Source organism: Oryctolagus cuniculus, chromosome 11 (assembly GCF_051225735.1).
Source record: "Oryctolagus cuniculus isolate XC-2025 breed Fujian yellow rabbit chromosome 11, ASM5122573v1, whole genome shotgun sequence".
In the NCBI taxonomy this organism is placed as follows: domain Eukaryota; kingdom Metazoa; phylum Chordata; class Mammalia; order Lagomorpha; family Leporidae; genus Oryctolagus; species Oryctolagus cuniculus.
In genome coordinates this window covers 31,423,235-31,437,023 of record NC_142877.1, presented here as the reverse complement: position 1 = coordinate 31,437,023, position 13,789 = coordinate 31,423,235, and the positions used below count along the sequence as shown (strand labels likewise).

Below are 13,789 nucleotides of genomic sequence, written 5' to 3'. Positions count from 1 at the left end.
TTTTTCTCTCTCCAGTGTTTCAGCTAGAAAAATATCTACTAAGTCTGAAGTCCATTCCTAACTATACAGTCATAGCAGCACTGTGTTCAGGTCCTACGAAGGGTCTGTGCTTCTTCTGGCGACATATGACCATTCCTTCTCCCCAGAGTTGGGTACATCTTGTAAAATGGGGTAGGGCAGGAAACATAGTTGACTCTCAAGAACAGTCTCTAAAGGAAGCCAAATGATCCAACAAATGCCAATTAGTGCCATTGAAGGAGAATTGCAACAGTGCCTTTAAAATATATTGCTTCATTTACAGTTACTTCTGTTCCTCAAAGTGGAAGCTACCTAGAGAAATTTGGTATCATTCTGAATTCATTACTGCTGTTAAGAATTCAGTGGCAGCTACGCTGACTCCAACATTGTAACTGAAGACCATCATTGAGTCCAGAGCTGAGTTTAATACTGATCCTCTTTCTTGTTGATTACTAAAAATAAGTATTTGTAAAATATAAGCTTTACAAGGCTCCAAGTTGGAGCCTTAGCATAGAAGACAAAACAATCAAATAGCCATGCTTTATCAGTGAGCAGATGCAAAGTTATGCAACCATGAAAAGGAACAAATGAATCTCAGTGGCTGAAAATTACAAAGGAGTATTTCTTGTTTAGGCCACAGGCCTACTGCAGGGACCATGTTAACAGTAGTAGACACTATGACAAAAATCAAAGATCACTCTGGAAATTAATTACTCAGCTCAGAAGTGATATGTTAGTTTTAGTCACAGCAAGAATTGGTCTCAAGAATAGCTGGACAGGGCCAGTGCTGTGGTGTGGTGGGCTAAGCCTCCACCTGCAGCACTGGAATCCCATATGAGTGCTGGTTCAAATCCCCGCTGCTCCACTTCTGATCCAGCTCTCTGCTATGGCCTGGGAAAGCAGCAGAAGATGGCCCAAGTCCTTGGGCCCCCTAATCCATGTGGGAGGCCCAGAAGAAGTTCTTGTCTCCTGGCTTTGGATAGGCTCAGCTCTGGCCATCTGGGGAGTGAACCAGAGGATGGAAGACCTTTCTCTCTTTCTCTCCCTCACTCTCTAGCTGTACTTCTCAAATAAATAAAATAAAATCTTTAAAAAAATAGCTAGACATATTCAGCAAAGACATTTAGTGTCTAACCAAGCTTGGATTCCAACTCTTTGAGTATTCCCAATAGAAATCTATCCACTTAGGAAACTCTCTACACTGAGCTGTACTCCATTAATAAGTATTGATGAAATTCCTACCAAGTGCCCAGCATGGTCACTATAGTATGAACCACACAATAAGCTTAAAACATTTTATTTATCTTGTAGAAGATTTTAAAAAGTTTTAAAAAAACTACTTCGCAAGAGAGCATCAGAATTAACTGACTTATTGCTAACCGCTGAGCCAAACATTTTTCAGACTGCTGGTACATGGCTGAAGAAAGGATGTTTAAAATTATACTTTTTCTTGGAAGTCTGTCTGTCTTTCTGTCTATCTATCTATCCATCTATAGCTGACTTTTACTCTACAAAGTGGTCCAGTTCTGTGAACTGAACATAGTTATTAGCACTGCATAGAGTACACTGGGAAGGAAACACTAACCCATCCAAAGTTAGGGAATTCAAGCAACAAACCAAGAACATGTCCTGCCAGGGCTGCAGGTGGGGGAAGGGATTAAGAAGAGGGGTGAGAGTGTTGAAGATGTGCCTAATAAAAGACTGCTTGTTGGAACTTGTGGGAGTGGAGCCCTTTTTCTTAAAAGGTTAAACAAAAAGCAGGGCCACTGTATTTCAGCAGGCTAATTACCAAGAGTGACTTTGACCTTTTCCGTTTCTGGAGATTTATGATAGAACATTTTCCTTTGACATGGCACAGGGCTCTTTGAATCCAGGTTGAGTGTAATCAGGTGTGCTTCTGGTGGAACCTTTTCTTTGCATAAAGGCATGCCTGTGTTCCCAAGCATGCTCAGGAAGAGTCACATGGTGGAAGACTGAATACCAGGCTGCTTAACAAGCACCTCACCCGTTGGAGAAGTACACTTATCTATGGAGAACCACATTTAGTAACAGAGTTGAGGAAACACAAAAATAAACCATTTCACAACAGAGACTATTGTGGACAATGAGGGCTGTGGAACTGGAGCCTCTGAAAATTCTTCCAGAGACCAGTTAATCTAATAAAGCCCTTGATATCCATGGGCTAAGCTAGTGGGAAAGTTTGACATTCCTTCTCAGAGCCAACAAAATTCCTAGGTGAGTTTTTCAGGTGGTTTTTCTTGAGTTCCCAACATGCCAATTTCACACTAACTAAATGTCCCACCTATTCAGGATAGTCATATTTCTCCTTATTCATCATTTTAAAAACTTATTTGTAGAAAGAAAAAGATTTCATGTATTTAATATATACAATTTTAATCACATAATTATACTTCCCTCCCTTCTTTTCTTTTTTTCCTTTTAATTTTTGCAATAACATACTTTCAATTTATCTTATAGTCACAGGCTTAATACTTCACTAAATAAAGAATTCAACAAGTAGAACGTGGAAAAACTGTTCCACAGGAATACAGACAAGGGCTATAAACAAAAATCAAATCTCAACATGTCAATTTCACTCATATACATTACATTTAAACTTGAGTTTTGGTTAACTCTGATCAGCTCATCCATCCAAGTTAAGTACACAAACTCAGTGACCTTGGTAGTTGCTTTGGCTCAGTTTTTTTTGTGTTAATGAAATAAAAGGTATTTTTATAAGCTCCAGCTGGGTTCGCTAAATAACTGATTCCAGTCACCTTGTAATGCTTGTCAAAGCTAACAAAGGAGGAGAATCTAGTAGAGGAGCCATCAACTGAGCCAACTTGGAGAAATTAACCTGCTTCCAGAAACACAAATCAAGAAGCAGATACTATCTGTGAATGGATCCTGGGTACACCTCTATATCCCAAAGGCAGTACTACTGAACGTAAAGCTTTGTCCTGCATCTACCACTGCATTTTTCTCTCAAAATTGCCTCTTTCAGATGGAGCCAGCAGATTTTATTTTACCACCATTTGCTAAAGGTCTTTAAAAAGTTCATGGGGGTGGTGTTTGTTCCAGTGGTTATGATGCCAGTCAGGATACCTGCAAGCCATATCAGAATTCAAGGGTTCTAGTCCCTGCTCTGTGCTTGATTCCAGCTCCCAGCTAAAGCACACTCTGGAAAATAGCAAAGTAGCAGGTAGTGGGCTGAAGTATTGGGTCACTCCCACCACATGGAGGGCCCAGCTTAAGTTATTGGCCCCTGAGCATTTGGGGAATGAACAAGATTAGAGTGTTCACTCTCATGCTCTCTCTCTCTCTCTCTCTTCCTCTGCAATAAATAACAAATAAATACATTCTTTACAAAAGTTCATGGAAAATATGCATTATCTTTTTCCACAAACTTTTTGAAGTATAAACTATAAACCATAAACCATTGGTCAGTCTTGCCCTTTATAAACACATTTTGAAACCTCAATTCAACTCAATTGATTCATATTAATAACCTTACTTAACTATGGTGAGAAAGATGAAAAATGTCTATTTGGAGAATTAACTGATGTTAGAGATCACTGATAGGTGGGTTGATGGAGACAGCAGTGGTTTAGGATTATTTGGACTCTTCATACTTCTTATTTTCCTGAAATGCTGGGGTGAACATAGAGCATTAGGTAGAGCTGACTTTGCTAATTACCCATTGATAAAGGGCAAATCTGATGATAGGAAAGAAGCAGGAACTTCCTTCTCTGGTTTTGACTTTCAACATACCAATGCTCTGGAAAGATAAATGGAAGCAGCATTACGTTGCTACTAGTTCCATTTTTCAGATCTATTTTTAGAAAGCTATTGAAAAGAAACTCTTAATCCAAACAAGAACCAAACGGTGATGCCTACATCCCCCCAGGGAGAAGCAAAGCATATGGCTATTTATAATAATGACAACTGACAGCAAGCGCTTTAAAAAACGCTCTCCCTCTGGTTGTCAGTTCTGGAATGGAGTTGGAGGCCAGCGAAGCCCTGATAACATTGGTGTATTGTTCCTGTAGGTCCTAACCTCAGCAGGCTGCATCAGTATCTTCTGTCTGAAGAAGTTGCTTTCTTTTCATCAAACACATTCCAGAAGTCAACAGTAAAAGCACTGATGAGGGAGAGCAGATTGATCCATTAACTCTCACCCAGTTCCTTGGCTGAACCCTTGCTTCACATTCCAGTTTTAAAGATTTGGTGACTTATCAAACAGGAAACAAGCTCTGAAAGGAATTGTGTCTTTGGAGGTTCTTGCCAAGGCTCCTTCTTATAGCCTGTGCATCCTTGAGAGGATGAGAAACCTGATTTCCTCACAACAGTTTCTCTGAACATCTCAAACACAATGTGCCTAAATCATAGGACAGGGAATCTTCCAAACACATAATCTAATCAAGGAGTCATGGACCCTGAGATTTGTGTTTCTTTGCTTTCAATAACTCCCAGGTGATAGTAAGCAGCCATTGTTGTAAGACACACTTTGAGGAGCAAGGAGCTAAAAACACTGAGAATATGACAGAAGTCAAGGTAATTGCATTCCTACTCATTGGAATTTGAACTTAAAAAGTTACCTGGCTAGGTATATATTGTACATACTTGACAAATGATATGGCATTGTGTACAGGGGAAATAAACTCATAAGAAACTGTGAAACTGCCAAAAATGTGCTCATACAAACTCCCACACAACAGTATTGGGATGAACACTACACCATTTTTTTAATACTTTTTATTTTTTTGACAGGCAGAGTGGACAGTGAGAGAGAGACAGAAAGGACTTCCTTTTTCCATTGGTTCACCTCACAATGGCTGCTGCGGCCAGCGCACCACGCTGATCTGAAGCCAGGAGCCAGGTGTTTCTCCTGGTCTCCCATGTGGGTGCAGAGCCCAAGGACTTGGGCCATCCTCCACTGCACTCCCAGGCCATAGCAGAGAGCTCGACTGGAAGAGGAGCAACCGGGACAGAATCCAGTGCCCCAACCAGGACTAGAACCCGGGGTGCTGGTGCCACAGGCAGAGGATTAGCCTATTGAGCCATGGCACCAGCCGAACACTTCACCATTTCTAAAGGCCCAAAAAGAATAAAGAAGTCAGGCAAAAAAAAAAAAAAAAAAGGCACATATGCCTCTAAGATGAGTAGATTGACAGGGGAAGAAAACTTGCCTACTGATTGCACTCAAATCCAAAGCTTAAAGAGAAATAATAATGAGTATTTATGCTAAGTTCTGCTTCAAGGTCACCATTTTCAAATTTTTTAAAATTTATGTATTTATTTTAAAGGCAGAGAGACAGGCAGAGATCTCCCATGCACTGATTAACTTCCCAAATGCCCACAACTGCCAGACCTGGGCAAGGCCAAAGAGGAGAGCCAGGAACTCAATTCTGTCTTCCAGGTGGTTGGTAGAAATCCAACCACTTGAGGTATCACAGTTGCCTCCCAGGGTGCACACTAGCAGGAAGTGGATTCAAAAGCACAGCCAGGACTTGAACCCAGGCACTCTGATCCAGAGCCTTAGCCACTATGAAAACCATCTGCCCCAAGGTAACTTTTAAGCTAATGAAGCACAAAGGGCACCCAACTGGGGTGTAGCCTTTAAAGGCACCATTCCATGTGACTAAAATAAACATCAAAGGTGAGAACCAAAGCACAATGAAGTTCTGCATCAACAGATCCAAACTTGTGGCAAGTTGCAGCTCCTCACTGGAATCCAAGTTTCATTTCTGTCTGAACAGATGAGCTTAGGGTAACAGTTGAACTTTGTTTTAGTCTTCCCCAAGTAGAGTGTCCTCTTACCTGAAACTCTTAAACTCACTGATAAAGTTTGATGTCAGACAAACCTGGCATCAGTGCTCTGGCATGCCAGTCATGTCATCTTGGATACCATATTTACCTTTTATCTCCTGCAAAATTCATAACTTGTATTGCATTGCTGTGCACTGTAAACAAGCTAATGCACAGCCCAAGGAGGTTAGTACAAATAAATCAGTTAGCCAGAAAATAAAATGCACTTGTCCTTCCAATTACTGAGGAAAGTAGAATATCTTTGTGCTCAGAGCAGCTCAAAATTCTAGAAGTAGAAGGAGCATTATAAATGTCCAAGGATTTCCTTCAGTGGTGGATTTGATGGCTGTGAAATATTTTAGGAGAGAGAAGACCATAATTTAAAGTAGCTTGACATCAATAAATATTTCCTTAGCATTTAGTTGTAAGAGCTCTGAATCCTCCGTCTGTTCAGAAGTTTCTAATTTAAAAATAATATGGTGGTTTTGGAGTTTGTTAATCCACACCAACGTCAGAAAGGCCAGGTGCCACCGTAGTTTTCCACACTTAGGGATACACATATGCTACCTTATTTCTTTGTGAGATGAGGAAGGAAGACAAATTGATCTCCATTACCCTTTTGCCCCCATGTCTCTTTGATTATATTTAGGAAAGGTTCAGAAAGAACATTAGTTCTAATAGGGTGGAATTGGCATTTGGCAGGCTAGTGCCCGACTGTCTACATAACACCTTCAGTATTCTTATGGCTCCATTGCTAACAAGCTGCACTGCACACCCATCTTTTAAAAATAGATTTATTTTATTTAATTAAAATTAGAGTTACAGAGAGAGAAAGGAGGGAAAAGTTTATTCTCCAAATGGTCACAATGGATGGGGCTGGGCCAGGCTGAACCCAGGAGCCAGGAGCTTCTTCTGAGTCTCTCATGTGGGTGGCAGGGTCCCAAGCACTTGGGGCATCTTCCACTGCTTTTCAAGGCACATCTGTAGGGAGCCAGATTGGTAATGGGTCAGCTGGGACTTGAACCAGCACACCGATATGGTATGCTGTCAATGAAGATGGCAGTTTTATCACTATGCCAGAACACAGGCCCCTGCACAGCCATCTTGACCATTTGTTTTCAAACTCAGATAGCCCTCTTCAGATTACAGAATTGGATGAAGAGTTTATGGCTAAATATTTGTTAAAGCAACTAACAAGTCCCTCAAATAAGTTTCAGGTAAGTCCTTAACTGAAAATAAGTTTTTTTCTGTTCACATTTGATTTGCTCCCCCACTTCTTTCTCCTTCCTTCCCCATCACCCTTCACTGGTGAACCCAGACCAGATACACTCAGGATGCCCACAACACAGAGATGGCCTTCTGTTGAACATGGTCTGTGTTGTCTTACAACACCAGCACCAATTTACTGTGTGGTTTATTCTGATTTCAATAAGATGGCACTTGGACATCACTTCCTGGATTCAGTGCCTCGCCAAACATATATTTCTAAATGTGTCTAGTAAGATCTTTTTACTGGCTGATGTACCCCGTTTCTTCATTGCTAAGGACCATGACTTATTCACTGATGTATGCCCACAATCTATAATGTGATATGCCATATAGTAAGGACTGTGCAAACATTTGCTGAATGAATGAATTTCTATATACCACAATAGTGATTTTTTAACATATTCTGCAGTCCAGCAGCCTCAGTTTCATTTGTAGATTTCTTAGAAATGCAAATTCTCAGGTATTCCAGAAGACCTACTCAATGGAAAAATTTAAGAGTGCAATCTGGCAATCTTTAACAAGTCCCCCAGATGATTCTGATACATGCTAACACTGGAGAAACGGTACACGGTACACACGAGAAACAGTGCTCACTTTGGCTACACATGACAATCACATGGGATGTTTCTACATATCCTTGAACCATCCCTTCTCTTCAAGATTTTATTCAATTAGCTTCATGTGGATTCTGCAGTCAATTTTTAAAAACTCACCCAAAGAGTCTCATATAAAGCTGTGGTGGAAAGCCACTCTCTTGAGTTTTCCATTTCCTTCTCCTTTCTCCACCACATACACATAAAATTACAGCTTAGTGCTACTCTATCAATGCCCTGCTCTCTCCCAGAACAATGGCACCAGGGATCTTTCATCAGACACAGCCTAGTTTCTCTAACTTCATTATTTAAGGTGTGATTTATGAAATTACAGAGTTTGCATCTCCTGACAACTTGTTAGAAATTCAGAGTCTCAGGCTCTACATGGACTTGCTGTGCCAGAGTCTGTGTTGTATCAAGACTCACAGGTGACTCTTGTGCACATTGAAGCCTGAGGAGCACCAGACTGGGAGAGAGAAAGCATCAAGCATGGCTTTACAGAGTACACAAGGACAATCATACTTTGCAGATCTTTAGATAGAGATCAGTTAGAGTCATATATTGCCATCAGCTTTCAATAAAATTTCTGAACAGGGCCAGAAATGTAACCTTCAAGTTCATATGGCTTCCCAGGTTCATAGCATAGAATGGAATTCATGAGTCTTGGCTTCCATTGATTGTTGGCTGAAGAAGATAATTACCATATGTATGTTTGAAAAGCTAGGCTATCCAGGAAGACCCATACATGCACAAGTCAAAATAATGCATCATGGGTGCTTCTAGCCCGACTACATTCACTGAGTGATTACTATATTTCAGGCATCATGCTAAATGTTCAACACACATTAATTTATTTAATTTCCCCAATAAACCCATCAGGAGCTGTGAAAATAATAAAGGAGGCAGAAGCATGGAGGAGTTAGGTACAGCTCAGAACCAGAACCAAAGTTTAAACCCATCTTTCTCTGGAATCTGCATAATAACCACAAAAGGATGTTCCACCATTACTCTCAAAGAGAAAGAACACTGGCCCCAAACAACTGTTTTTAAACATTAGTCTAAAATCCCCTGACTGTTCCTCCAACAATTAGAAGAGCCAGAATTAAACAGAATGGTTGCTGTGCCAACCCACAGAAGTGAAATATAACCAGGCAGCAAATTAGAGTAAACATTTAGGAATCCTTTGCATGTGGCACACGACTCCACCCACCCTTCTTGGCACTGGCCACGATGCTGATTATATGCATCCCGCTGGCATTTCATGTCCTCATGCAAGTCATACAGAGCATCCTCCTTACTGCCGAACAAGAACATGACCAGACTCATTTGAGTAACTTGGCATGTTACGGTGTTGACTCAGTAGTGCAGACAAGGGCAAGAGCTCCAGCTTAACATTCCTCCACCCCCTTTACCCTTTTCATTCAATCATCTGGAATAAGTGGAGGGAGAAAAGATGTCTGGCATGATGGTCAGGGCTGAAGGTCATTTGCTGAGGACCACAATTGTTTGAAGATCTAAGTAACCAACTGGCCTGGAGCCATTGACTACAACTGATTAATAAGCGTTGGGAAATATATCCCATCTAAACCTTTTTTGCCATGTGAGATAAGGAAGGGGAGGGACGAGAAGGCATCCAGGGGCCTATGTTTGGAGTTGAATTTATGCACCACATTTGCCAGTCAGTCAGTGTGGCTCATCTTTCCCCACATTCCATTTTACTGATTGTCCCCCTTAACACAATGGGATTTTCACACCTTAACCCAATTTGTAGCTATGGGAGTTTCCCTTGAAAATTCCCTGAGCACTGGTCAGAGGTAGGCGCCCTAAATTCTTTTCTTTTCTTTTTTTTTTTTTTTTTTTTTTTTTTTTTTTTTTGACAGGCAGAGTGGACAGTGAGAGAGAGAGACAGAGAGAAAGGTCTTCCTTTTCCATTGGTTCACCCCCCAATGGCTGCCGCGGCCAGTGCACCATGCTGCGCCGAAGCCAAGAGCCAGGTGTCTCTCCTGGTCTCCCATATAGGTGCAGGGCCCAAGCACTTGGGCCATCCTCCACTTCACTCCTGGGCCACAGCAGAGAGCTAGCCTGGAAGAGGAGCAACCGGGACAGAATCCGGCACCCCGACCAGGACTAGAACCTGGTGTGCCAGTGCCGCAGGCGGAGGATTAGCCTATTGAGCCGCAGTGCCAGCTGTGGTCTCTCTTTTCATTGGGTCACAAACACTCTTGTTGACAGGTAACCCCAGGTGAGAGAATACTAGGCTGTGGTCATTGAGCCCTTGCTGAGTTGGATGGAGTAACTAAGACACCTTGCATCAGATGTGTGGCCCTATGAGCTTATTCTTTTTTAAATTTTTATTTATATAAAAATAACAGATTTCATGTATTTCATATACACAATTTTAAGCCTGTAATGATACTTCCTATCCTTCTTCCCTCCCTTATTCTTAATTAAGAACATACCATTATCAATTTATGCAATTCATACCCCAAGTTTCTTTGAGATCCCCTCGACTGCTCATAAACTCTCAAAAATTATTACTAAGGGGCTGGTGCCGTGGCTTAGTGGTTTAAGCCACCACCTGCAGCACTAGTAACTCACAGGCTCTGGTTCAACTCCCAGCTGCTCCACTTATAATACAACTCTCTGCTAATGCACCTGAGAAAGTAGTGGAAGATGGCCCAAGTGCTTGGGCCCCTGCCACCCATGTGGGAGACTTGGATGAAATTCCTGGCTCCTGGCTTCAGGCGGGCCCAGCACTGGCTATTGCAGCCATTTGGGGAGTGAGCCAGTGGGTGGAAGGTTTCTCTCTCTGTGTATCTCTGCCCCTCTCTCTGTAACTCTGCCTTTGAAATAAATAAAAGTAAATCTTAAAAAATATTATTATTTGAAGAAACTTAGAGATAACCTTGTCTAAGTCATTTGTTTCATAAGTGAAAAAAAAAATGGGGTCCATCTACTTGACAGTTTGCAAATATTATGCAATAGATGGCAAAGTCAATGGTAGAATGTGGAGCTTTGATTACCAAGCCAAGTACCAGCTCCACTGCAGGTGTGGAACAATGGGTCCCAAATCTGGCTGCTCAGGATCACACAGAGGTCACTTAAAGATATAGATCTCTTGATTACACTTTAAGATTTGTTGAGCTAATAGAAATCTAGAACAGGGCCCAGGAACCTGTATTTTAAGTGCTTCCTAGACATCTCAGTACCTACTCAGAAGTGGACTAGACTGTACAAAATAAATTTCAGAATAAGACCTTTCATAACTATATGAACAAAAATCATGAAACATTCTTAAGGCAATTACAGTAGATCTCTGAGTTATCAAATCTTTGATTGGGTCTCTATGCAAAGCTTCATTAATGTTGAGTTTCTCCAAAATATTTTTTTCTTTATATCAGAACACCCATATGATCAAATTAGTACTGCTTCCATGTTCATAAACTCAAAAAAGTAAGAAGGCTGGATGTGAAATCCCACAGTTGAGTAGTGATAAACTTAGATCTGAATCAAGATTCTATTATGTGTGTACATTTTACCTCCTTTGAACTATTGAACAGTGGTGATTTGAGAGATTGTGATGCAAACACAAAACTGATGATAGAAGAAATCATTCAAAGCCTTGGTGAGGAATATTCTCTAGCCCTGGGGATTTTCTTCTTATCCTTGCCTTATTCATTCCCCTCCCCTTCTTTCACAGAGAGGCTTCACAAGGACTGAAGGAAGCATTCATAATAGTTTTATTTATTTATTGAGAGACTATGGCTCTGCCTTTAAACTTGATTCATTCGTCAACAGGAAGGTGGGCTAAGAGAAGGAGTCTCCTAACACTCATTTTTAAAATGGCATCATAATTTCAGTCACCTTTCAAAGTCCAGATAGAGCATGTCTGATATTTTTAATAAATATGAGATTTTAGTCACTTATTTCTAAATTTGTTTTACGTGATTTAAGGAGAGTTAAATTCTTAATAATAGGGGGGTACTGCTTAAAAACAGGAGAGTCCACATTTAATTCAATAATGTTTGTTAGAGAATAGCTTAGGGAGTATTTTGCAGTATATGAAGTCCAACTTTGGGACTTTCTATATTTCCAAAGGCCTTCTGTGCAGTGACCTTTTCTGCCTTGCCTCTTCAATCTTTAAAAATAACTCTCTCAAGAAAGGATCAGAAACTCATTAACACTCAGGTGTTAATGGCTGACAAGGATAGCACTTAGAGTGGTTTTGAGTTATGGAATATTTAAGAAGAGGTTAAACTAACATTTGGCTAATTACTAGTTGCTCAGAATTTTTTTGTTTTGTTTTGTTTTCACTTTTTTACTTGAAAGGAAAAGAGATAGAAACAGAATGACAGAGAGAAAAATTTCCCCCTTTTTTCTGGTTTAGTACAAGGGGATTCAGAAAACTTTTCATGCAAAGCTCCAACATGAGAGCAAGCAATCTAAACTAACCCAATCAGCTTACCTATCCCCCTTGGCCATAGTGATTAGTTCAGAGTTAATCCTGTGACCGACCCAGACCAATCAGTGTAAAGTACAATGTCGCTCCCCGTCTTCATGGAGGAACGACACAGAACCCTGCGCTGTTCTTTTGTCTGCTCAGCCCTTCCCGGGTTAGCTGCTGGTTCTTCCCGGGTTGGCTACCGACCCTTCCACCTCCGTGGAAGGGCGGTTCCCCCTAGCCACTTTCCCCACTTCCGCGGGGGAGCGGCACACCGCCGGCCGGCTCTCTCGGGGGCTGCACAGGTGTTCCTCAGGTGTTCCTGGTGCATGTTGTCTCTCTCCTCCTTTATAGTCCTCTTCCACCAATCCCAACTCTGCTACCCACACACCGAGTACACTGCTCTCCTCCAATCAGGAGCAGGTCCTACAGTTTATTGGTTGAACTGGAGGCTGCTGTGTAGAAGCTGTTTCTCCCTTCTCAGCGCCATATTGTGGGAGAGCAGATGCATAGAATAAGTCTTAATTCCAGTAACTTAGTCTAGTCCGAGTTGCTCCCCACAGTACAAGACTTTGGAGGGAAGTTGAGGATTGTGGAATTCTGTTAACAAAATGCTTTCTCTTTTAGGCTAGACATAAATAATGGATCTTGTAGCCTCAACAGGTGCTGAAAACCATATAGGGACTGTAGGAGGAACATAATACATCGGAATATAGATTGGTTAGATATCTTAACTTTTAAGAAATTCTTTATCTTGGTCTATTTATATTGTCATACTTAATAACTCTCTACCATCTATGTATTGTATATCTATATACTATACTATACTATACTATACTAAACTATACTATACTATATCCTATGCTATCTATTCTATATCATTTGGGAGTAGGTTGTAAATAATGTGACCCTTTACCTTAAAATGCTTCATCAAAGAATGCCTAAGTAAAAGGACATCATCTTATTCCCTTATGTAATTGCAAAGCAGGTGTGGTTATAACCATGAAGTTAACATTAATACAATACTATAAATCTTCAGCTCATATTGGAATGTGATCCATTGTCCAAATAGTATCTTTTATAAATATTTTATTTGCTATGCTCCAGGTCCCAATCCAAAATCACATTTCCATCTCTTTTGATAGTTCTTTTAATCTGACATGTCTTTTCATCTGTCTTTTTTTGAGAGTTCTTAAAAGTCTAGGTTGCTTTTTATTAGCATGTCATTCAACTGGAGTTTGAGGTAGAGATCACTTTAAACCTGCATATGCTTAATAGGACCTCAGTGAATTTATGTATAGTGAACGGAAGTTAAAATATAGGGACATTCTTCATGCATATTTTATTAGCAGACCACAGCTTGTAAAAGTAGGAGTGCATTTATAAAATATTATGTGTAGAAGAGGGAGAATAACAAACTTGTAATTTTGGAAATTACAACAGTTTGACAACCTGTTGCCTACATTTTCCCTAACTACTGACAAACTGAGGAGGAACAGGAATTATCTAACTCCTCTATTAAGGTGAAAGTGCCGAATGTCTTCATGCTAATAATCAAGAAAAGGCCACTTTTCACTGTACTCTCCAATGAAAAGGACAAGGCCCAAAAATAAAAAAAATGGGATTTACCAATCAAGAAGAGAGATGGCCAAAAACTGTG

General features: G+C 40.6%; 1 long non-coding RNA gene across 3 annotated transcripts in view; it reads right to left on the bottom strand.

Moving 5' to 3' along the window:
* Positions 1–6,642: 6,642 nt before the first annotated feature.
* LOC138844330 (uncharacterized) overlaps positions 6,643–13,789 on the bottom strand; it is a 271,898-nt gene continuing 264,751 nt past the window's right edge. For all 3 annotated transcript variants that reach the window (XR_016215905.1, XR_016215906.1, XR_016215904.1), the window contains one exon: positions 6,643–6,807. This is a non-coding gene — a long non-coding RNA (uncharacterized LOC138844330). The remainder of the gene's footprint in view (positions 6,808–13,789) is intronic.